The sequence below is a fragment of the Amphiura filiformis genome, chromosome 5 (assembly GCF_039555335.1).
Source record: "Amphiura filiformis chromosome 5, Afil_fr2py, whole genome shotgun sequence".
Taxonomy (NCBI): Eukaryota; Metazoa; Echinodermata; class Ophiuroidea; order Amphilepidida; family Amphiuridae; genus Amphiura; species Amphiura filiformis.
The window spans coordinates 33,988,453-34,012,706 of NC_092632.1; the positions used below are offsets into that span (position 1 = coordinate 33,988,453).

General features: G+C 35.5%; 1 long non-coding RNA gene and 1 other non-coding gene across 2 annotated transcripts in view; one reads left to right on the forward strand and one right to left on the reverse strand.

Annotated features, from left to right (window-relative positions):
* Positions 1-7,403: 7,403 nt before the first annotated feature.
* Positions 7,404-7,485, reverse strand: Trnas-gcu (transfer RNA serine (anticodon GCU)). The gene has a single exon. It is a non-coding gene; the product is annotated as a tRNA-Ser (tRNA).
* Positions 7,486-8,064: 579 nt separating this feature from the next.
* The window catches only part of LOC140151855 (uncharacterized), a 28,173-nt gene continuing 11,983 nt past the window's right edge, over positions 8,065-24,254 (forward strand). Inside the window, exon 1 of the long non-coding RNA XR_011858980.1 lies at positions 8,065-8,167. This is a non-coding gene — a long non-coding RNA (uncharacterized lncRNA). The remainder of the gene's footprint in view (positions 8,168-24,254) is intronic.

Sequence of the window (24,254 nt, forward strand, 5' to 3'; positions counted from 1 at the left end):
CCCAGTATATTTGGGAACCCCCTCCGAAGAAAAAATGATAGCCCTTAATTAGATTGTTTGCTTATTTTTTGAATTTCCCTACCCTTGTCGATTTCCCCCCTTTGTGACCTGCTTGGCCATCTATATTTGTAGTGCCTTTTCCCAGTCTTTTTTCTCATTTGGCTCTCCATAGTGCTGTTAGTGTTATGGTTGTTCACACCTTTCCGAACCCACTCAATCCTCCACTGTTATTTAGATTTCTTTTATGTTCTGCTGCTTAATCAATGTTTGAAGCAATGCAGCTTTTTATCCCTTGCTGTTTATGATTAGAGCTGGTCTCCACTGCATTGGGAGCAGACCGTCTCTAATTTTATTCCTTGAAATTGAAAAGATGTGTCTTTTCGAAACGACGGCCTTTAACTTTGTTTATACATATTGTGTGTTATTCCTCCATTAGATCTTGTGTCATCTCAGCCTATTTTTTATCCATTGCTAGTGGACTTTCAGCGTGTTTATAGTGGGAGCAGATGTGCGGTACATTGCGGTATAATTTATATCCAGTCGGCTAGTCAGACATTATCCGGAAACTTGCTCACTATAAACACTAGCCGTATTTGCATGTGCCGCACATCAATATATCCTTCTCAACCGATGGATATTGGCGCGAGATATTTGCACTTTAAACACAGGATAAATTGTTCGCTGTATTACCGGAAGCAGCAGCTTCTTCATGAGGCGTAGGATGCGCGCAACGCTTCTCACCCACAAGAGTTATCCAAACTGAGAAGCTACATATGTTCGCCGCCATGATCATTCTGTTCGAGCTGTTTATATATCATGATATATAGCTCGCCGGGATAGCTTGCGCCACAATATTTACTCATCATGTGACATCGGTGTCATTGCAAAGGTACGATAATGTTCTCGTATACGGTATAGCCTACTCAAAACTCGGTATATTCACTATAAACACTCTGATTGTTGTCCCGGGATTGTTTGTCGATCCATCCTTCGGTTCCTTGCTGTTCAGTTGGAAGTTTGGAACAGATTTCCCTGTTTTTATATGGATTAAAGAGCAATATAGCAACATGGTGGAAAAATATGACTTCATTTGCACAATCATATTTGTAACAAACCTATGAAATCCTGAGACTAGTATACTAATCTCAGATGAAATCGTAGCCTTGGTGACGAAAAGGGGGGCATAATCCGGCTAGGACCGAGACTGTAACGAGACCAGTGTAGCATAGCCTGTGGTCCTTTTTGGGTACAGCATGTGTTACTGCCTACGATTTTGTAAAAGCGCCCCTATAATAATGACTCGGGAGGAAAAAAATAATCACAAATCATTCGGACTTTGATTTCCTTAATAATGAGTTGTGATTGCTAGGGGACGTTTTACAGCCAAGAACCCTAAACCTGGCCACCTTTCTTACTCATCGATGTGAGGAAAGGCTTACACTTTAGCACCACATTTAAAGTTCTAATCACAACTTGCTTATATATTCACCAAAAAGTACGAATATATAATCCGTAGTGTCAACACGAAAAGTATTTTTTTAACTCAAAGTAGGGTAGTATCACCTTAAAGTGACTAAAAATAAGATACCGTCGATGAAAAATGTTTTCGCCCTCTATTTGTGTCGAACGAGTTCGACAACAGAGGGTGTACTTCTAGGAGTGTATGATTTCACTTAAAACTAAATGGAGAACAGCACGTTCTGAATGCTGATTGGTCACACCCACTTTACTCCCCTTTTGTGCTTGTTTTATACTCCAGTATAGGCGACGAGCGATAAACACTTACTAATGAGCTTGAGTGTTTCTTTGTCCACCAGAAAGTACGATCAATCTCACTGGATCAAACTACATATAAAGTTCTTAGGATTGGTGTATTATGCAATAAACTATCACAGTTCATTGAGGTATTCATGAGATTTGATGCATGTATGACGCAAACCTACAATAAGTAAACAAAACTATGGTCTATAAAGATAACAGTGAATAGAATAATAATCATATTCGACTTTTGCTGTGCTCGGGATACTATATCTGAAATTACAGATTCACACGTACTACAATTTTGATATCTTCTTGATGTATCCGGACTATTTCGGAAACCCACCAGTTTGGCAAGTTAAATCATCTTGAAGAGTCATCTTGGGCTGGGGTTTTAATGCCCGGGTGTGATTGATTGATATTATAAAATAATTGTCATTCGACCATTTTTACCCGGGGAAAATCCAAATACCTAGCAACGATTGTTGCAAAGGGGGAAATGATCCAAAGTTTGATTAGGCCTACTCATGCAGCATTGGTTATTTTAGTGATTTTGAAAAGAACCATTATAAAAGGTTTAACTGGGATTCAAGTTAACGAAGTTGCCCTTAATATTTTGTGTCAACTTGGAGGGAATTGTAAATGCATGTACTCGTGAATATTTCACATTATATAGAGGGTATGCAATACAACGACACTTATGACACTCAGCCATCTTCATGTTAAAATAAAATTATGTCCTTCAGGAGGCCCCATGGTGAATGTCCCATAAGGCTGCGTTCACATAGAAGTATACTATTCGGGTATACGGTGCACGTTTTGCAGGTTCACGCGTATAGCTTAAATCGAGCAAGGCAATTTCATAGTACCGGGTCACATAAGGCTACGATCGCATAGAAGTATACTATTCGGGTATACGATGCACGTTTTGTAGGTGCACGCGTATAGCTTAATTCGAGCAAGGTAATTTCATAGTACCGGGTCACATAAGAGCTATTCGAAAAGGCCGTATACCTGCGTTTAGTATAGTATAGTGGGAATCGCGCGTGTGCGATTTTAGTGCAGCGTATACCGTCCAAATTTTAAAAACCTAAACCATATGTGGGTAAATTATTAAATTTTAATAGATGCACTATCTAATTCTGCACATTATGACACCTCATTGAATGCAATGTGACCTCAAGAAGTAAAGTTACAGGCATTTGATAAGACGAAGAAAATGGGTAAACTGACATACTCGCTATTCGCTATACGAAATACGCTCATTCGATCAGGCTGAGTTCACATAGTATACTCCTATGAACTCAGCCTGATCGAATGAGCGTATTTCGTATAGCGAATACCGTATACCGTATACTTCTATGTGAACTCAGCCTTATAATACAATAAAACAGTATAGTATGAATGGTTCTGTAATCAATCATTGCACTTCACCAGCAATTTATGGTCAGGCATGGGCATCAAACTCAATTGAATTACAGACGGTCCCTGATTAAATGCATGGTGCGAATCCGTATACCCCAACACCTTTGTAAGCTTTTGTAGTCGGCTTTGCTTGGTTACATAGCAGACCAGACTCGATAATACCAAACTTGCTTTCAAACAGAAGCAAGCTTAGTCATATTCCCAGTATGAATAGTATTGATCTGATCTGAATGAAGTGTGCCATCGATATTACAAGAGAATCATTGACCAGAATATCAATAAACACATCAAAAAAAAAGTCCCCACTAATTTAAAGCAATAAAACTGATATGACATCATTTTGTTCGCTGCGATATACTAAACATGGAATTTCGATCGATCGAGACGCATTACCCGATATATTTTTTTTAATTTAGTGTGAACTAGCCCTATACTAGAACTCTGGCCATAGTAATCGTTTTTGCTTCTACTAAAACATAATGATTTGTAGTAATACTAGTAACCAAACCGGGGCACTGTTATACACGTTTTTGCTTCTCATATCATATACTATTAAAAAGAATATTTCCAAATGAAAACTTTATTGTTTGATTAAAAAAAAAATGTTTGAAATACTGGAATGCCATATTAGTGCCTCTATACATGTAACAACTGAGCTTGTCGCTACATCGATTATTCTTCGAATGTATAGGAAGGCATTTTATGTGTAGACCTACTCATGCGTTCTATATGTGGCCAGGGCAGGGGCCTACTTGAACCTGAAGTGGACCAGTACAGCGCCCAGTCCAACTGATTGGTAGGCCTACTTGGTACACTGCAAAACAAGTGTTAATAGATTAACACTATTTGAGCAACACTTTTTAAACATGTTAAACCGTTAATATATTAACATTTATGTTAAAATATTAACAATTGTGTGTTAAAATATAAACACAAATGTTAATATTTGAACACATTAACGGTTTAACGTGTTTAAAAAGTAACACTTAATATATTAACACTTGTTTTTGGAAAGTGGTGTTAACGTGTTAAAGCATTTAAAAATGAACATCCTCATTTAATCATAGTGTTAATGTGTTAATAAAAGTGTAAAAGTGTTAATATTTTAACACATAATGGTTAATATTTTAACACATTAACGGTTTAACATGTTTAAAAAGTGTTGCTCAAATAGTGTTAATGTATTAACACTTGTTTTTGCAGTGTAGTAGTAAATCAGACGTCAATCAATATCACTTCAGCTGGTTTCTTTTTGTGCTTTATTCACGCATCAAGCATTCAGGCAGATTTGAACATTTTGTGAACCACATCACCTTTCTAAAACGCACATATAACTCATTAAGGTGGTACTACACCCCTGGCCAATTTTGTGCCTAATTTTGCATTTTTCTCAAAAATTATAGCGCATTGGTGACAAGTAAGATATGGATATTATAGGGGCAAGGACTACAAGTACTGCACTGAAAATTCAGCAACTCAAAGCAAATAGTTATTGATTTATTGATCAAATATTGGTTTTCCCTCATTTTTGACTGTAACTCCACAACTGTTTTCTGTGCTGAAATAAAATTTCCAGTGCAGTAGTTGTAGTCCTTGCCCCTATAATATATATATCTTACTTGTCCCCAATGCGCTATAATTTTTGACAAAAATGCAAAAATAGGCACAAAATTGGGCAGGGGTGTAGTACCCCCTTAACAACAACATGTTTTTAAAGTACAAGGCGTCCCATAAAAAGGTTACATGTAGAAATTGAACCGCATGCAACATAACACTGTCATTTTTTCAGATATTATTTATTCATCCTTCTGTTAATAGATTGCTAAGTTTCAACCCCATATCTTAAAAGAAACGTAACTTATGAGCGAAAGGTAACAGGGGTGTCAAGAGTGGCTATTACCATTAAAATATTGCACAACGAAAGTTAAACACAAACACACCTTAGTTTTCATATTTTTTCTTTATTACTTTTATTTTTCTTTTAGGGTTTGAGGGTTGAACTTATTGCACAAAAGAAACAAAATACTGAACACTAGAATTACATCAGTTTTGGAGCTTTGAGACTCTTGGCGGTAACAAGTAAAGGACGATAGAGAAGAGAAGGCGTTTCTGCACGCTGTACCTCCTGTCATCAACATAGTGAAATTAATAACCAATCTTTTGCATTTAGGCTTTGTTTGGGTTTTATTGAGTTGAAATCGCTGCTGCGTTATATGGGCCTATTATTGTAAGAATATTGTTTATTTCTGACTGAATTAAAACTTGGAAATAAAACTGAATGAGTTTTATTATCCGTTCATCTGACTAAAATACTGCATCAGCCATGCTATGGCTGGGCCCACTCAAATACCCCCGCGCCAACGGTTGCCGGACGGAACCTCGTTTTGTAATATGTCACGTAAACAGCTTGCAGGAATGTGTGAAGTTGTGAACTTGACATTCACAGGGGTACTAGTATACGTAGATGTCATGAAAAGGTCAAGAGGACATTTATATTTTTAACTTAAATTATTTTCAAAAATCTAAATGTAACCTTTTTGGGACACCCGGTACAATGTATACGATTTGTAGACTCAAGGTACATGTTATTTTTCAATAATATATTGATTTAGATAATGAAAAGCGATCTTTTTGGCTGCCTCGATCAATAAATAATATTTAGTCAACCTTTAAAAGCTCCATTGTAAAAGGGCATTTCGTGATCCACAACCTCACCCCGCCCACTTTTCTCAAAATAAGTCATTTTTATACCACTGGGAACCAAACCTCTGGCTACATAATATTTATGTACAAAAAATTGCTGGCTACATAATATTTATGTACAAAAAATTTCTTGCAGATTAATTCGCTTAGTGGACGAAATTACAAAAGTGGCACTGGAGCAGTGTAATACCACGGTAATAAATTAGTAATACACATAATCATGCATAACTCGCAAACGCCGCCAAAATCGGAATAAACTGACATTTTGGGAATAGGCCTAAAGCTTTTTTCGTGGATCCACCAGTCCAAGTCCATGTCATAAAAGGAGGATGCTATATTAAATAAATAAGGGAAAAACCGAAAATACTGTTAGACATTTTCAGTGATTTTTGTTCTGACACTGGGGCCCAATAAAAAAAAGTGAAAAAGCTTCACTTCCCTGCAACCATGGAAACAATTGTGTTGCCTCCATGCACTCTGTTAGTGATTAAAAAAAACTAATTGCCAGACTTTTATGATGGCAATCAGTAAATAACATTGCGGAGTGTGTGTCGCTTCATACCATTAAATGAAATCTCAGATCGTCCCTAAAATCGTTTTTCAGTTTATAGCACCTTAAATATGAAAAGGCAAGTCCAGTATAGCGTTAGCATCTCAAACATCCTTGATAGGGCACAGTTCCTTAACCCCAATAGATTTCTACATTCATATAATGACCTTCCTTGTGTTGGGTACAAAACCTCATCCTCCAAGACTCATGAATTTAACTTGAACTGTGGATTGTTGAATGTAGGTTATTGAACTCAAGTTGCTATAGAATGTCCCTCTGTTACAATGGTAGCTGTTCACCCTGGTAAGTAAGTAAATAAATTAAATAAATAAATAAATAAATAATAAATAAATAAATAAACAAATAAATAAACAAATAAATAAATAAATAAATAAATAAATAAATAAATAAATAAATAAATAAATAAATAAATAAATAAATAAATAAATAAATAAATAAATAAATATAAAATAAATAAATAAATAAATAAATAAATAAATAAATAAATAAATTAATTAATTAATTAATTAATTAATTAATTAATAATAATAGAATCATAAATAATAGATGAATGAATGAATGATGAATAAATAAATTAATAAATAGATAAATGCTTTATTACATAAATAAATATATAGACCTAGAATAAATATACTGAAATAAATAATAGAATAAAAAAGTAAATAAATACGATTAATAAATAAATGAATAAATAATGAATGAGAATGAATAAATAAATAAACGAAAAAATAAATTAATCACTATATTCATAAGAAATGACCCCGGGAAATGACCACTATCATACAAACGCAACCTCGTGTTTTTTTTTAATATGGAAAAGTGAATTATTTTTGAAAAGATGTTAAAAAATATATTGTCACATTGCTGTCAAATTGGTAAAATTACTTTCGGAAATCAAAATGGAGATACAGCACGCATAATAGGAAGAAGAGGAAAAAAAAAGATGCGACGAGGATGGGATTCGAACCCACGCGTGCAGAGCACAATGGATTAGCAGTCCATCGCCTTAACCACTCGGCCACCTCGTCAGGATGACAGGGAGGCAAAATGCATTGACTATATCCTATGCAACAAACGGACTTTTTTCTAGGATGCTTTCAAAGCAGTATTCCTGTAAAATTAAAATTATTCTTGCTTTACCAACCACCGTATTATTAATTTTCCACAAGAATTTAGCATATAAAGTGTCTATAGGTGGATATTGTCATAATTTATGCGTGCCGTAAAAATGTAAACAAATGCACGTGTGAGTTTTTTTAGTGCCTAAATTCAATACATAAAATAGCATTAATTTAGTTATATAAATGGTTACTTATCTTAATTTTAGTAAAATGATATATTTTGTTAACAATAAATCGAAGATTATTGTTTTATTATTACAAAAACTAATATAAAAATTCAATTTGAGATTGCATTCGGTGGTTCTAGATTTACTGCCAAAACGTCAATCAATTATCAATTACACTGGGTAAGGTTACTGTAAACCTGAAACTAGTGAATTGACGCACAGGATGCCTCCCGGGAAGAATTGTTACTAATACGTCGCCGAAGTTTTGGGTGACGGGCGGTTCACAATAAACTTCCTGCAACAAACATCACAAACTGAACCTATCAGGCTAGCACATACACACACTTTGAAGAAGGAAAAAAGACCGAAGTCTCAGTCCAAAAATCATTGAAAACTGTCGATTGGGTCTTACTATCAAAACTGTAAGTATCATTACATTATGCGTTCTTTGAATTAAAATTCAAATTGTTTAGAATGGAATTAGCACACACTGGCTGCACATGAATGATCCACATGAGTCATGAAAATTTCATTGAAATGAAGCTTTACTCGTACTCGAGAACTCACGACTAAGACTCTAGCTTCGAATTTGCACACGATAATTACGCATTCGATGCTAGTTTTTTTACGTTGCTCATCGTTTTTCGGTCGGACAACATTGACATTTTTTGCAAGCCAATGTTAATTTATTATTGTGTTAATGTTGAAATTTGGATGAAAGTTTATAGGTTTAGTAATACAATGAATTTGCTCACAGAGCCGGCCTTGCCGGGGCCTTCGCATTCGTGGCTAATGTTTGTTCATATCTAATTTCGGGGCATTTTTAAGTAAGACCACGTAATTATAATCTTACTATAAAGAGTGAAAAGTTGTATGTAAAAGGCTCGGTCAGTTTCTATATAAATGTCACCAAATTCATACGAGAGGAATATACAGGAACTTGTTTAAACTTTATGCGATTGAAAATGGTCAAGAATTGGTTATTAGCGCGTCAGAGTACACACCACTTGACTCATGCGCACTGGTGCGCATAACCAACTACATTGTAACTTACTCTAGAACTCTAGCTTCGAATTTGCACACGATAGTTACGCATTCGATGCTTTACTAATACTATGGTTTTTCGGTCGAACAGCGGTGCAATTTTTTTACACCAGAGGTTATTTATTCTGTTAATGTTAAAATTTGGATGAAAGTTTGATGAGTCAACTGTATCTTTTGAGCAAAATTTGTGTATTTTGGACAGTCTAAAATAAGTGTAATTTTAGCAATATTTTTGATGCAATTGCCTATCGTGATCGGCTGTGTTTACTTCTGAACTTTCATTGCTTTACACAGTGTCATGCTTCAGCGAATCCGACTAGATTTTGAATGCAATGGTCTCTAGCCTAGAATGTGAAGCTATCAGTGAGCAAATTCTTGATTCTTGGCTAGAGTTCTCGAGCAAATTGTAACCTAAAATCATAAGCTAAAAGCAGCAAAATAAAAAAAATGGAACAAAATTGGCCTGTAGAAGAAACTAAAAAGAAAGAAAGATGCTAAAAAGGAAATGTAGGCCTAAGGAGGGGCAGGTTTAGATAAATAAAATTTACCTTTTCAGTGAGACTACCTGTTCAGTAATTACTATTTTAGTGAATGCTCCCATTTACTCATCTAGCGGGGACCTGCGCTTCCCACTAGTGACAATAAAGCATGATAAACATACCCAGAAATAACCCTCTTTTACCTAACTTTACCTACCATTCTGTTATAGTACCGTATTCATTCCAATAAACGCCCATGCCCCAATAAGCGCCCACCCAGGAAATGTCCAATTTGCTAAAGGGTACCATGAAGTGACAGATAGACGTCGATACAGTGAAATAGCAGGAGGACTGTGTACAATGTAAACTTGCAATACATTTTCTACATCAGAAAAGCTACTAGAACATCTCAGGACCCTTTTATAACATACGTAAATTTGTCTCTAATCAACACCACTTACGAAAAATTTGGTAAACCGTTTAAAAAATAAGCGCCTACCCAAAATGACTTTGTTAAGCGCCCTGGGCGCTTATTGGAATGAATACGGTACTATACTTGTTGGTAGCATAATTCTCATAGGACTAGTATGTCACATTTTAAGTGTGCTCATATTAATATTTCAGCACTATTTTTGAGAAAAATTGCTCCCTTCTTTTCCGGTGATCGGCTATCTTCAACATGGTCAATGAGCTGTAGCGCCGGCCATTGCAATTTCTATGGCTGCTCAACAATGTGTGGACAGTGTAAATTATACATAACTACACAGGGCTAGTCAGCGCATTTTAAGCTGATGTCACAGCTGGTACGTGCTCCTTATTCCAAAGATCATTGCGGAAACTTGAGGGCCAGTTCACTTGATCATCAGAATGGGGTCACTCCTGCTCAAGTTAAACCCCACCTGTTTATTGTGTCCCTCATTCTGCCTCATAACGTTCTGACTTTCAGGGTTGGCAGGTCTGAGCCATCCTCCAAACCTTAACCATAACTTAATCTTAGCCAAAGTAACCTTTACCCCAACCCAGAATCTTGCTCTAACCTGGGGATATTGAAAAAATGTACAATTTCCTGTGAAAAATGGTTTTAAATATTTTTAGTGGTTTTTCTATTTTTTCAGTGAACAACCCATCCATGGACCTATTTTGATGTTCTAGCATCTTCATAGTTAATTTGAAAAAAATGTTACAAAATTATGAAAAATTTACAATTTGTGTACTAAACTATAATTTGTGTAAACTTACATCATCCCCCTATCATATAGGCCTAGTAGAAATACATAGATACCACCCAGTGCATTTTTACTATTCAGGAATGAGGTAAACACAAATTATACTTCTGCACACTAAAGATAACAAATTGTAAATTTTTGATAATTTTTGATAACTTCTTTTAAAAAAGCAGGTCCACAGGATTATATGTGCGCGTAGTGCACATCACGAGTGCGAACCTTGAAGTCCTTACGGCTGGGGTGCAGGGCCCGCTTAAGGGCCCTCAGGGATTAGATGCTCTCTAGTGCAATCTGAGCCTTCAAAATAGGTCCACAGGATTGTATGTGCGCTTCAATACACAAATATTCAGCTTTCAATCTTTGATCCAAGATACTTTTATCGTTTTGAATAACTGGAACAGCTTTGACATGTGTTATGACTACCTCTCAGGTTGATTTGAAAGCTGTACAGGTGTGCATGTGACAAATTTGGTTAAAGTTTTGATTAAATGCTCATGTGAATCCTATTGCAAGCATTATTATGTTTTGATGAGTCCAAATGTGTGAAAATATTGGATCCGAAACATAATAATGATCATGGCTTGAAGAAGTGGGGAATTTGGGAAGCTCATTCCCAGGAAATGTTTTAACATGCTATAAATTGTGGGAAATTTAGCTTTCTTCCTGGGAAATTAACATCTTTTCGAGCCTTGATAATGATAAAATTGGATGCTTCTCGCTATGAGTTTTATAATAATATTGGAATCGACTACGTCTCGTCCAATATTTTTTAAACTCATAGCTCAACCAATAAATATGGGCTCAATCAATCCAATTTTATATCAAACTTGGGCCATAGGTATACAAGTCTTTATGTTATGGTGTTGTGTCACAAAATTTCAAGGTCACCATAGGTCATCTGAGGTCAAATTTGTTCTTGATATTTTACGGATGAAGTTACTCTTAGGCTATGCATTTCGCCATGCTTCAACATATCAAGCTGCAATTTTGAACGGTGATAGGGGCAAGTACGTCAAGCTGCTTGGTGATGGGTGAAGTGCGGGAGGACAACATGGGTAGTACGGGTGGGGGTGACTGCATGACATGTAATCATGGGGGAGTGATCTAATTTTGAAATATATCCCTTTGGGCTTAAACCTAGTACAAAATAACCCCTGATGTGATGGAATCATGAAAAAATTAATATGAGGTCATCCAAGGTCAAAGGTCAAATGGGGTCAAATGTTAAACTTCGCTCAACTGGGCTTAAACTTGGTTCAAAGCATTCTTGAAAAGGGGAACATGGAAAAGTCACCCTGAAGTCATCCAGAGGTCAAAGGTCAAATGAGATCACATGTTAAAATGTACCTGATTGGGCTTAAACTTGGTGCAAATGTTGAAATGACCCCAATTGGGCCTTAACTTGGTAAAAAGGATCCTTGATATGAGGGGAATGTGAAAAAGTCAAAACTCAGGTCACCTAAGGTCAAATGTTAAAATAAGCCTGATTGGGCTTCAACTTGGTGCAAAGTATCCTTGATATGAGGGGAGCAAGGTCACCCGAGGTGAAAAGTCAAATGAGGTGAAATGTTCAAATGTGTTTGATTAAGTGCTTAAACTTGGTGCACATCATCTTGATATGAGGGGACCGTGAAAAAGTCAACCTCATGTCATCCGATGGCAAAGGTCAAATGGGGTCAAATGTTAAAATTTGCCCGATTGGGCTTATTAAACTTTGTGCAAATCATCCTTAATATGAGGAAAAAATGAAAAAAAGTCAACTGGAGGTCAACGGTCATATCAGGGTTATCATTATCAAGAGTCATTTAATACAATGTATGTGTGATGTTCACTACCCATATCTTTGGACGCCCTATTTGTGACACGATCAAGGGAAATGAGTCGGATGTCACTAATATTGATTTTGAGATATTGGCAAAGAAAGTGTTAAAATTCTTTTGTTTTATATTGTTTTCAGTGATTGATAAATTGATGTAACTTCGCAAAGAAAAGTCATATCAACATGGGAATTTCAGTTTCTGAAAGCTCTAAATGTCCTCTTTAAAAACATATGTAAAACTTATTTTCGACCAGGGTCGACATGTGACTCATTCCCCTTGATCATGTCACATTTGGGACCACCATCCCTATTTTTTGTACTTCTGTTACCAAAAGCAATCGTGGAAGCAGGCGGTCATGAAAGCAGGTGAGACTTGTGGTTCGAGAACCACCTTGTTACCTTGTTTAAATGTTTAAGCAATTATTTGTTTGCTTGTATAAAAATAATCACTAATGCTAATCTTATTAAAATTTTATTTGCACTCCTTTCTTATATGATCAAACACAAAATTTTGAAAAAAAAACCTCATCTCTTTTTCCTGAAATGACTGTTTGCTACTCTTTTTGTGTGGAAAATTTCATCCAACATGGTAGAAAATCAAAATCAGTTTTTCATTTTATCAAGGATCAACTATCACTCTCAGAATCAAAAATGAATTTAATCCCCATTGCTGCAACCTTTAAAACTACAACGGATTACATTACTTTCCGTCTTACCTATTTCATTCAGTCCAACATGGTTGAAACTGTCAAAAATAGGTCTTTACAATTTTATGTTGGGCTGTTTTCATCATACTAAGAATGGTCCCTGCTATTAGATTTAATAGTTACAGATCAAAATAAAAACTGCCTTTTCCAATATTTTGCCAATATCTGTTTGCAATTGAAATCTGAAATCTATTCATACTCTTTAACCGGATATAACTTGGGTTCTCTTGCAATTTTCTGGGGCAAATAAGCAAAGATGTGATATATATCAATACAAAAATTCAGTTATGTAATTTTGTTTAAGCTTCAGTTGTATGCTTCTTTAATAGGTAGAAAATCAGACAAGTATTGTCTCAAGTGGTTAGTTATATAAATAAAACTGATACATCTACGCCTTCTCATTCAATTACTTACATAAATCTTGATGTCTAAATTTAGCTTTGAGAGATATATTTTATAACTACTTGATTGCTAATTTACATCTTTCCCAGCACCTAGATCAGCCTTAACTCCCTGATCGCAATTATCTATATGGTCTACTTTCAATATTTATTGTCAAGAAGGCAATTGATGAGTGTCTTGCACTAATAACATCTATTTGACTGGATTTAACAAAAATATTAGCTTACAAGTCAAAAACAGTGAGAAACATTGAAGTTTAAAGTTTCTAGTTTACAAATGAATACCTGAGTGGAAGAAGGGTCCAACTCCATCAAAACTGTTTTTTAGATATTTTAATCTTTAGTGGCCCTTTAATACATGAACATACAATATTACATGTTCGAAATTATATATGATGTTTCCATGGCAACGGTGCAGGTCTTAATACGAGCTGGAGTTGGGCCCTTCTTCCACTAATATACTGCAAGTGCCAGTTCCACAAGCAGATGTGTTATAAATAGCTACAGAAATTAGTGCTTGGCATACGAGGGGTCTCGGGTTTGAAGCCCACCCAGAGCAAACAACTTCTTTCTTTCTTTTCTCTCTTTATTCCTTCCTTCTTTCCCTTCCCGTCGCCAAAAAGCCCCTGGGGCGTTAGGCTTAGAAAAGAAAAATCATGTAATATGTTAGCAAGAAAGTTTATTGTAGTGAAAAGCAGATTTCATGGATGAACAAAATTCCTCTTTAACCCAATATTTGTGGAAGAAGGGCCCAACTCCACGGAGTTGGGCCTTTCTTCGACAATGTTCGATGAAAACCATACTTGGAAGACTATTTGGAGGGTGGATTTTGGCTCATCTTTCACACACAAGGAAGAACAGTCTGCTGGCAATAAAATGCTGGGTCTAACTTATTTTTGTAAAAAAATGGAGTTAGGCCCTTCTTCCACTCAGATATTCAAATGTAATTGGACTTTTTGACCACTTGCCCTTTAACAAAAGAACTCTCATATAATAGGCACGGTTTCGCTGGCCAGCAAACCCCAAGACCCAATGCAAAGTGTCGCCGACCTAGTGCTTGGCATGTGAGGGGTCTCGGGTTTGAAGCCCACCCAGAGCAAACAACTTCTTTCTTTCTTTTCTCTCTTTATTCCTTCCTTCTTTCCCTTCCCGTCGTCAAAAAGCCCCTGGGGCGTTAGGCTTAGAAAAGAAAAATCAATAACATTACACGTAGGCCTACTTGTTTTGGTTTACCTTGAATTTTTGTTTGAAACATCAACTCATTTTTTGGGTCACATTCACTGACTTCACATTAGATATTGCAGGTTAACATGTTGAATGCATAGTGCATTGCACTAAGTGCAGTGACTGAGTGACAAAAGGACCTAGGGCTGACACACAAAGTGTATTATACAAACATGCAGGTACGCTTCCCTGAAGGTAAATCACACTCAATGGGTTTTTACTTTACTACATTTCCCAGTTAGGATAGTATGCAGTCACTGTGCACAATATACACAAATGGTTGTATTGGATCTACGGTGGTAATGCTATGAATTTAGAAATAGATAAGCGGATATGAAGGATTTGTTTGTTCTAGAGGCTTTTAAATTTGGAGTAAAGATTGTGGAATTTGTCTTCCAGTTGAAAGAACTACAGAATGAAGCCAAAAGGGAAGATCAGTTTAGTTTAAAATCACATTTCTGAATAGGTATGTGTCATATTAGGCTGGTAGGTTTTTTTTTCTGCATCTTGACAATAGGTAAGTAATCCAATTTGACAGCACTTACTGTGACATTCAATGGAATGAAATATTAACAGGTATGTGCAGGGATACCATATTCAAATATACTAGTTGAAGTGACACTTTGTTTTACCTGGAAAAGTAAAATAAAAGTAAGAAGTAAATATACACAGTCTTCTTAATTCTACTTTGTCATATAGAGACAAAGTTGCCTATATGATTGGTGCAGTATTTCATGTTTGTGCTCGAAGGTTTGAATGCTGAAGGCACCAAAAAGAGGCCTATACCTACATTTACAAGACAGCAGATGTACTGTCATAGAAATAACACCTGTCTACATTTGATATATTAGAATTGATTTGAATCAATAATGATATGAATTGAATCAAAATTGGCTATCAGTTGATTTCATTGATGCATTGGATTGGAATCTTAATCAAAATTATTTTAGCTTTTTAAAATAGAATTGAACAAAACAACTGAGTAACAGTTCAGTTAATTGAAATTAAATCTTTTTAAAATTCATTAAGGGTTATGAAAATTGAATCTGAAATGAATTAAAATTACTTTCATGTATCGAAATAAGTGTAATACATTTTTTTCCTCACATTTTGACTAGCATCTCAAAAAACACAATACCATCATGGCTTTTCTTTATGTCATTGACTATGTTATGATGAACCATTCAGAGTGACAGATCTGGAAAGACAGGGTCCAATTTTTCAAGATGACAGCTCCTGTAAAGGTTCACCTAATGGCACATATAGGCTCCCTGAGTCCCTTGACATAACTGGAATTTTAGGCACAAACTAAAGATGCCCTCCTGTAAAAATCCCACCAGCAAATTAGGGACATAGACCCCCATAGACCCTTAATTCTTGTTGGTATTTTCAGAGGAGGGAGCTCTCTTTTTGTATGTGAAATTTACCCTGAAGCAAAGGAGCCCATGTGCACCATTAGGCAAATCTTTACAGTATATGCTACCAGTTTGTAGCAAAGGGGAGAATTGGAACAGACAATGTATAAAACAACCTGCTCGACTGATACTTAAGGTTATAATAATACTTTTAGAACAAAGAAAAGTAAAAAGATGTGACTTGCTAACTCATGTTTCACCTCCGCTCTATATCTTATAACTCCCACTAGTGGTTTCTGATTATTGGAATACATGAAGGTAATTGCCATAATTCATGACTCCTCATCAATTAAGACATCATGTACGATTCCCTTATCTAGGTTGAGTAGGGATAAACGCCCACAGGCTGTGAATAGGGAGACTTGTTTTAGGCTTACATATTTGATTTAGTGTTACAGTTGTTTTCATTTGAGCAGTAAGTTGTACGTGTGAATTCATAGGGGTTTGATTTCTAGGGGTAATTAGACATTTGTGGAGTATTCTTGTGAGTATTGTCGTTTGGATGTATGATGAATCCTTAAAAGTTGAGCATTCAGTAGAAATTGTTTAAAATTGTTGCAGAACATTGTAAATGTATAAAAGTATGTGTTTCTGGATTTAAAAAAGATGGCTGTGGCTGTTATGATGCTTATTGTTTTGATATTATGCATCATGAAAATTATTAGCCGCTTGTTTTTGCTCGTTTTGTTTTTGTCTTGTATGTTTTTGCTCGTCCTCCTGCCTTAATCATTGCTGCTGCTGTTTTTTATTTTTTGTCTTACAAGGACCCCAATGGAATTAAGCTTCCTTCGGAAGGCTTTTTGGGCTATCCTTGGTACTCATTGGTATATCTTCCATTATCACATCGTGCAATAGTTTATTCTGGTACCCTGAATTACGTATATGTACAGTAGATTTTAAGGTATTTTATCCATATTGTGCAATCTATTGTATTTTCTATTTGTTTGCAATTTTTGATGTGTGTTCAGTGCTAAATGAAAATGAGTTTGCAATCAAGTTTAACCTATGGAATGGTAATGCCTAAAGTCTATCTGGCTTGATACAGATGTTTGTATCTGGTCAGAATTTAGGTCAAAAGCAACATATACTACCAGGGCTAGACCAATATTGGAGGTGAAACATATGTGTGGCCCACTTTTTAGCATCAATGTCACCCAAATGCCCATATTTTTTGCTAAATCTATGCTCTGTCATCCAATGACCCCTTAATTCTCCTTGGATCTGTCACCCATAGGCTAATTGTTTTGTACTGAAAAGGCAATTTCCATTCAACACGGCTTTTGTTACTTGTTTTGTAATAACAAAGCCATTTGAAGCAATTTAGAACTAGTAAAATAATACTCTAGGCTTCTATGTGGATGTTTTTTACTTAAGTTCTCACCTGATGCTCCCATAAACATGATACATTACTTTAGTCCCCCATTTTATGTACACTAAGTGCTACTAAGCCTCAACAAAAGAATGTTTGGTGTCACAGTTGACACCATGTTGAAGAATATAAACCGAATATCTGCAAAAAGTTGATTGACTTTGCAAAGTTTGCAAATCAACTATAGACATACCCCCTCTACTGTTTACTGCAAATAGTAATTTGCATGCCATGGTAGCTGTTCAAGAATAGAGATGTCCTTTATAGAAGTTCTTGATAAAATACTTGTACAGGTAATGCTGGGTATGGTATTGCTGACTTATTATGCAATTGAGGCTGTGACATTTGACCTTTGGTTCTAATGTACTTCCTGTTGATTAATTTTTCTTTCAATTAAAATATACATAAACAAAAAATAACTGGCCATATTGTGAGCAAATAGTTGATGTTAATAATAACAGGCAAGAGACTGAGGCAAGAGATTTTGAAATTAGATCATGATCCAAAGTTAACCAATGATAGTTTTACATTGCCAGGGCAAGGAATAGACTATGAGAAAAGTGAAATATAGGCCTATATGGTAATGGGAGATGTTAAGAATTGGCTTCTGAAGGTAAGTTGAGTTGAATGTTCACTGTCAAATGCTATTAATCATCAGGGATTCTATCAAATCATTTTTGAGGAGTTTGTTTTTTATACTAGCCTAACTACATGTAGATGCCAGGCTAGTAATGTTGATGTTAGAATTTGATAGATCCATGCTATCACAAAATGTGTTAAGGTGAGCCGGAACCTTTAGGCCATATTTTGCCAGTTTTGGTAATTTTACTTAAATACATGTTATTTCTGTAAGGTGATACATTGATTATATAGGAAATGAGACAAGGAAGCCACTGGTCACATTTATATTTCCATATATGTATTGCAGTTATTGAGATATGATAAATAATAATTTTTGTTAATTCTCCCCTCCCAGGCAAAATCATGCACATGGGAGAAAAATAAAACCCATTACAATGGGCCTTGGGATCTCACAATTGAACCCAGATCGTTTTTGTGTTTGGGCTTTATTTTACTCAATATTTGAGCACCAACACCCCTTGCTCAGGCACTTCTCCGACTCGCCTTGATAGCTTTTATCAGTATGTTAGTCAGTATGGTATCAGTATACTAATATAGCATCAGTGTCCAGGTTCTGCAATCTAAACTTGATAGCAAAGATGAATCTGTGGGTAACATTTTGTCATCCTAGTCATGTTAGTTACTTGTGCAGTTATACTTAAAAATAACATTAAAGCTGTCACATTAAAATGGACGCCAAAATGTTGTGACAGCCTAGTATACATTATGAAGACGTATACTTCATGACTCTCCAAGTGTTATTCTAACAACTAAAATTAGATGTATCAAGCTGTTTATTTCTTTACTTACTTTCAAGATGTGTTGTAGGCAAGAAAGCAAAAGTTAGCACTTTGTTTTAAAAGTCAAGAGTTAATTTCAAATGTCAATTGTATGTAAATCAGCTCTTTGAATCCAACAGCACCCTTCTTGTGATTGGATAAGTGCATGTGACAATGACTTTCATTTTTTAATTCATTTGAATAGATTTATATAGGAAGTTACGTTTTTTTGTGTAAAAACCTGGGGCCCCTGACATGTACTTGAGAAATTATAAACTTAAACAATTATAAACAAATTTATTGGTGCAAGCATAGAAGATAGAGCAAAAAGTGCAACATTTAATGTAATGCAAAGATACTAGCATGAAAGTTCATCTGTGTTGGTAGACTTCATAATTAATTATTCAACCTATGATCTCAACACAAAATTTAGACACACCCTAAATTTTCGATCACAACTTTGACATGCAAAGATGTTTGCTTATTCTGTTCATTATCTTAATATCTTAGCCTATTTTTCATACAGACATAGACTTGATTTACAGGTGTAATTCATCCAGATGATGCTGTCACTATCTCAGTATGCATCTTTCATAGGCATCCCATATGAGATGGGTAATTGCTAACAAGTATTGGTTTCAGACTAAATCACTCACTTTATGGTAAAAAAAAAGTACATTTACTATGTAACTGTATGTTAAAAACTGTTTAATATGTACAACAACATCCAAAATTGAGGGTTAAAAAGACAAAACAACCGACGTTTGGGAGCATAAAAACATCCCTTTTGCAAGGTTAAAACAAGTAGCACTAGTAGCTAGCACTGCAAGAGATTAAATGAGAAAGACAGCAAAAGAAAGTGACAAGCATAGAATGAAAAGAAATTAGAATGATAATAAGAACATACAAGGGAAAAATCAATTAGGTGAGAAAAACAGGCATGTGCAAGTATAGCAGGCCAACCAGGTCAAAAAGGGAAAAAGCAAATCTATGGTCAGCCATTCTAGTCAAAAGATAAACAAACAATAATATATCAAAGGGAAGGGAAAATTTAAGGCCTAACAAAAAATAAAGGACCACTGTTGGTACCATCCGATACCCGAAACTGTACAGCCCGCCTAGGTGGGACATCCAGGACGTACCAACGTCTCCACGCGTCGGCTCCGCCTCCCAGACCATACAGAGAGGTACCAGAGATACCAAGGTGGTCCGATTTTGCAACAAACAAAAGATTGAAGAAAAACAATGAGGAGGACCAGAATAACTGACCAAAGAAAATTTGTTTAACGATGACTTTTAACATTCATACCCAGAGGAGCAGAAGTCTGTAAAATGTTGATCCATTTAGACTCAAGAGCTAGTCTGTGGAAATAGTTAGTGCTACTGGGTCTATCAATGGCCATGATCTGTATGTCATCACAAGTGTGGTTTGGCTTGTTGAAATGCCTGGCCACCGGTTTGTCTCTGTTATGTTTTGTGTCCCCACAATGCTCCAGTAATCTAGTTTTCAAGGCACGTTGTGTCTCGCCAACATATTGTTGTCCGCACTGCTTGCAATTGATGAGATAAATCACGTTAGTCGACAGACATTGTCTGTCGACTAACGTGATTTATCTCATCAATTGCAAGAAGTGCGGACAACAATATGTTGGCGAGACCAAACATGTTCTAATTTCTTTTCATTCTATGCTTGTCACTTTCTTTTGCTGTCTTTCTCATTTAATCTCTTGCAGTGCTAGCTACTAGTGCTACTTGTTTTAACCTTGCAAAAGGGATGTTTTTATGCTCCCGAAACGTCGGTTGTTTTGTCTTTTTAACCCTAAATTTTGGATGTTGTTGTACATATTAAACAGTTTTTAACATTTAGTTTCCTTGGTTATGTACACTACTTGAATCTTTTTAAGATCCATTCAAAGTTTCCCTGCTGGTCAGTTGGTACTGTTTTAGTTTGCTTTTTTGCTCTATGTAACTGTAGACATAATCTTGTCTGGCGTAGCTTATGTAAGTCATAAAAGCATAGATGTGCTGAGACCAAGTTGTTTGAGATCGATGAATCGGACTATGGTTCCTTCAGTGATGTCATATAATATCCTATTCTGCCAGGGTAAAAAGTTGACTTTAATTTGCTGGAAGACATACAATTTGTAATGTATCCCTTTACTACCTGATGACTGGTATTTGTTATCAGTCTTGTGCCAACGGTGAACAATGCAACAAGGGGTTTGAATGGCATTGTGTAAAATGAGATAACCCAGTTCACTGTGAAATAGTGCACTTACACAAAAAATAATGTCATTCTTTTTGAACTAGTTTACTAAGTGCAAATGCTCAGTTACTGATAAACAAAAAATGTGGCAAATTGAAGGTTTTGTGAGAGAGAAGTCCGAGTGTGTAAAATAGTGAAGTAAACAGATGTAAGAGTAACATGTGTTGTAGACTTTTTTTCAGAAATCTATCTAGATGAACAAGCAAGCTCAGGCAAAATGACATAAGTAATGAGAGCGACATATGTAGTGAGAGCGTGAAATATCAGAAGTGGTTGGGATCAAACTTAGTTACTTATGATGGATTAAATTAAGTAAATCTATACTTATTGTACCATGCAAATGCCGATTTCAACTAAATTGATATTAAAGGCGTTGGCTCTAAATATGTTAGGCCTTGTTATGTAAAGAAGACAATTTCACGCTCTACAGTTGCCAACAATACGTTTCTGTCACCTAAGCGTTAAACAAACAGTTCTGTTGAAAATTCTTGGAAGCAGGAAGTATAATGCTATCTACAGTAGATAGCAACATAGCCATAGCAGTAAGTAAAATGCTATCTGCAGTAGATAGCAACATAGCCATAGCAGTAAGTAAAATGCTATCTACAGTAGATAGCAACATAGCCATAGCAGTAAGTAAAATGCTATCTGCAGTAAATAGTAACATAGCCATAGCAGTAAGTAAAATGCTATCTACAGTAGATAGCAACATAGCCATAGCAGTAAGTAAAATGCTATCTACAGTAGATAGCAACATATCCATAGCAGTAAGTAAAATGCTATCTACAGTAGATAGCAACATATCCATAGCTTTAAGTAAAATGCTATATACAGTAGATAGCAACATAGCCATAGCAGTAAGGAAAATGCTATCTACAGTAGATAGCAACATAGCCATAGCAGTAAGGAAAATGCTATCTACAGTAGATAGCAACATAACCATCGCAGTAAGGAAAATGCTATCTGCTCTGCAGTAGATAGCAATATATCCATAACAGTAAGTAAATGCTATCTACAGCAGATAGCAACATATCATAGCAGTAAGTAAAATGCTATCTACAGTAGATAGCAACATAACCATCGCAGTAAGGAAATTGCTATCTGCAGTAGATAGCAATATATTCATAACAGTAAGTAAATGCTATCTACAGTAGATAGCAACATATCCATAGTAGTAAGTAAAATGCTATCTTCAGTAGATAGCAACATAGCCATCGTAGTAAGTAAAATGCTATCTTCAGTAGATAGCTACATATCCATAGTAGTAAGTAAAATGCTATCTTCAGTAGATAGCAACATTTCCATAGTAGTAAGTAAAATGCTATCTTCAGTAGATAGCAACATAGCCATCGTAGTAAGTAAAATGCTATCTTCAGTAGATAGCAACATATCCACAGTAGTAAGTAAAATGCTATCTTCAGTAGATATCAACATATCCATAGTAGTAAGTAAAATGCTATCTTCAGTAGATAGCAACATATCCATAGTAGTAAGTAAAATGCTATCTTCAGTATATAGCAACATATCCATAGTAGTAAGTAAAATGCTATCTTCAGTAGATAGCAACATAGCCATAGTAGTAAGTAAAATGCTATCTTCAGTAGATAGCAACATAGCCATAGTAGTAAGTAAAATGCTATCTTCAGTAGATAGCAACATTGCCATAGCAGTAAGTAAAATGCTATCTGCAGTAGATAGCAACATAGCAGCAAGTAAAATGCTATCTGCAGTAGGTAGCAACATAGCCATAAAATGCTATCTACAGTAGATAGCAACATAGCCATAGCAGTAAGTAAAATGATATCTACAGTAGATAGCAACACAGACATAGTTAGTAAAATGCTTAGGTACACCCATTGTTAATTGCTATATTGATGATGATAACAGCACTTGAGCGGTTAAGGAAGTTCCTGGGTGACTACAAATTAAACAATTCACAAATGTCAGCACATTTTATTAGCAGTTAAAGTACAGGATCGGTATGTTTTATGAACAAAGAAGTCTGTAGGCTAAACATTTGGATGTCCTAAAGGAATCTCACTCCTTGCAAACAAATCAAATTTTCATTTCCATGCCATTAAATTGTCTATAGTACCGTAACAGCTTCAGTGTAGAAAAAAACTGCATGATAAATTTGTTAAATTTTTAATATTAAAAGCATTTATATCTTATTCTTAATGGGATTGTCTCCAGTGTGTTAAAAACAGTAAAATACAAAACAAATGTATTTCTTCATTTAGCATTTTGTTAAATTGGTGTTGCTGATATTTGATTGACCATGTTACAAATATCAAATGTCATGGAAAAGATTACCAAATGGAGAATAAAGTTATAATTTCACTTAATGTTCAGAAATTTAAATTTCAGGTGGTGTGAACAAGATAGGAAGTAAGATACTTTTATTTGGGAAATGAAACCTGCATACATGTCAAGATGAAATAAAAGCAATGCCATATATTCAACCTTAAAGACCCATTCAGTGATCCCAGAATAAGTGTAGAACAATAAAATTGTAATTTAAAGGCTTAGCCTACAAGTTAATGATAAGTCATTCAAATTGTCATCAGGTATTTTTGAATTAAAAATACGGTACAAGACGCCATGAAAAGCAGCAGTGTTGACAAAGTTGAAGTCCCATTCAAAAACATGTTGCAAATTTCTCTATAAGTAGAGAAATTACAGATTCATGTAAAATGTTGTCTTAAATACACAGCTTTCTATGTAACCACCACTGATCAGCAGGCTATGTTAGCACATCCATGACACAAACAATGATTTTTACAATGCTATGGATGAGCCAATCACTGAATAGGTCTTTAATATTACTACTCAGAATCTGCTCCTGGCTGCAAATCCCTTTTTATTGGTATGGAGTATCCAGGCTTCTGGGCCACTGCATGCGGTCAGGAATAATGTGGAAAGTGTGTGGAGACCTTGCAGGTTTGGCATATCATGGGTAGTGTAATAAGTCACCTGTGAAAGGTGACCGATGGGCTTTTCCAGTTGAAATCCATACACCCCCTATAAAAGACATCACCTTAATCTCCCACACAGGGCATGAAGATTTCAAATGGCATCACTCATTCAGATGGAAGATTAAAGTCATGTCTTTCATAGGGGGTGTATGGATTTCAACTGTAATAGCCCAATGGTGCCAGT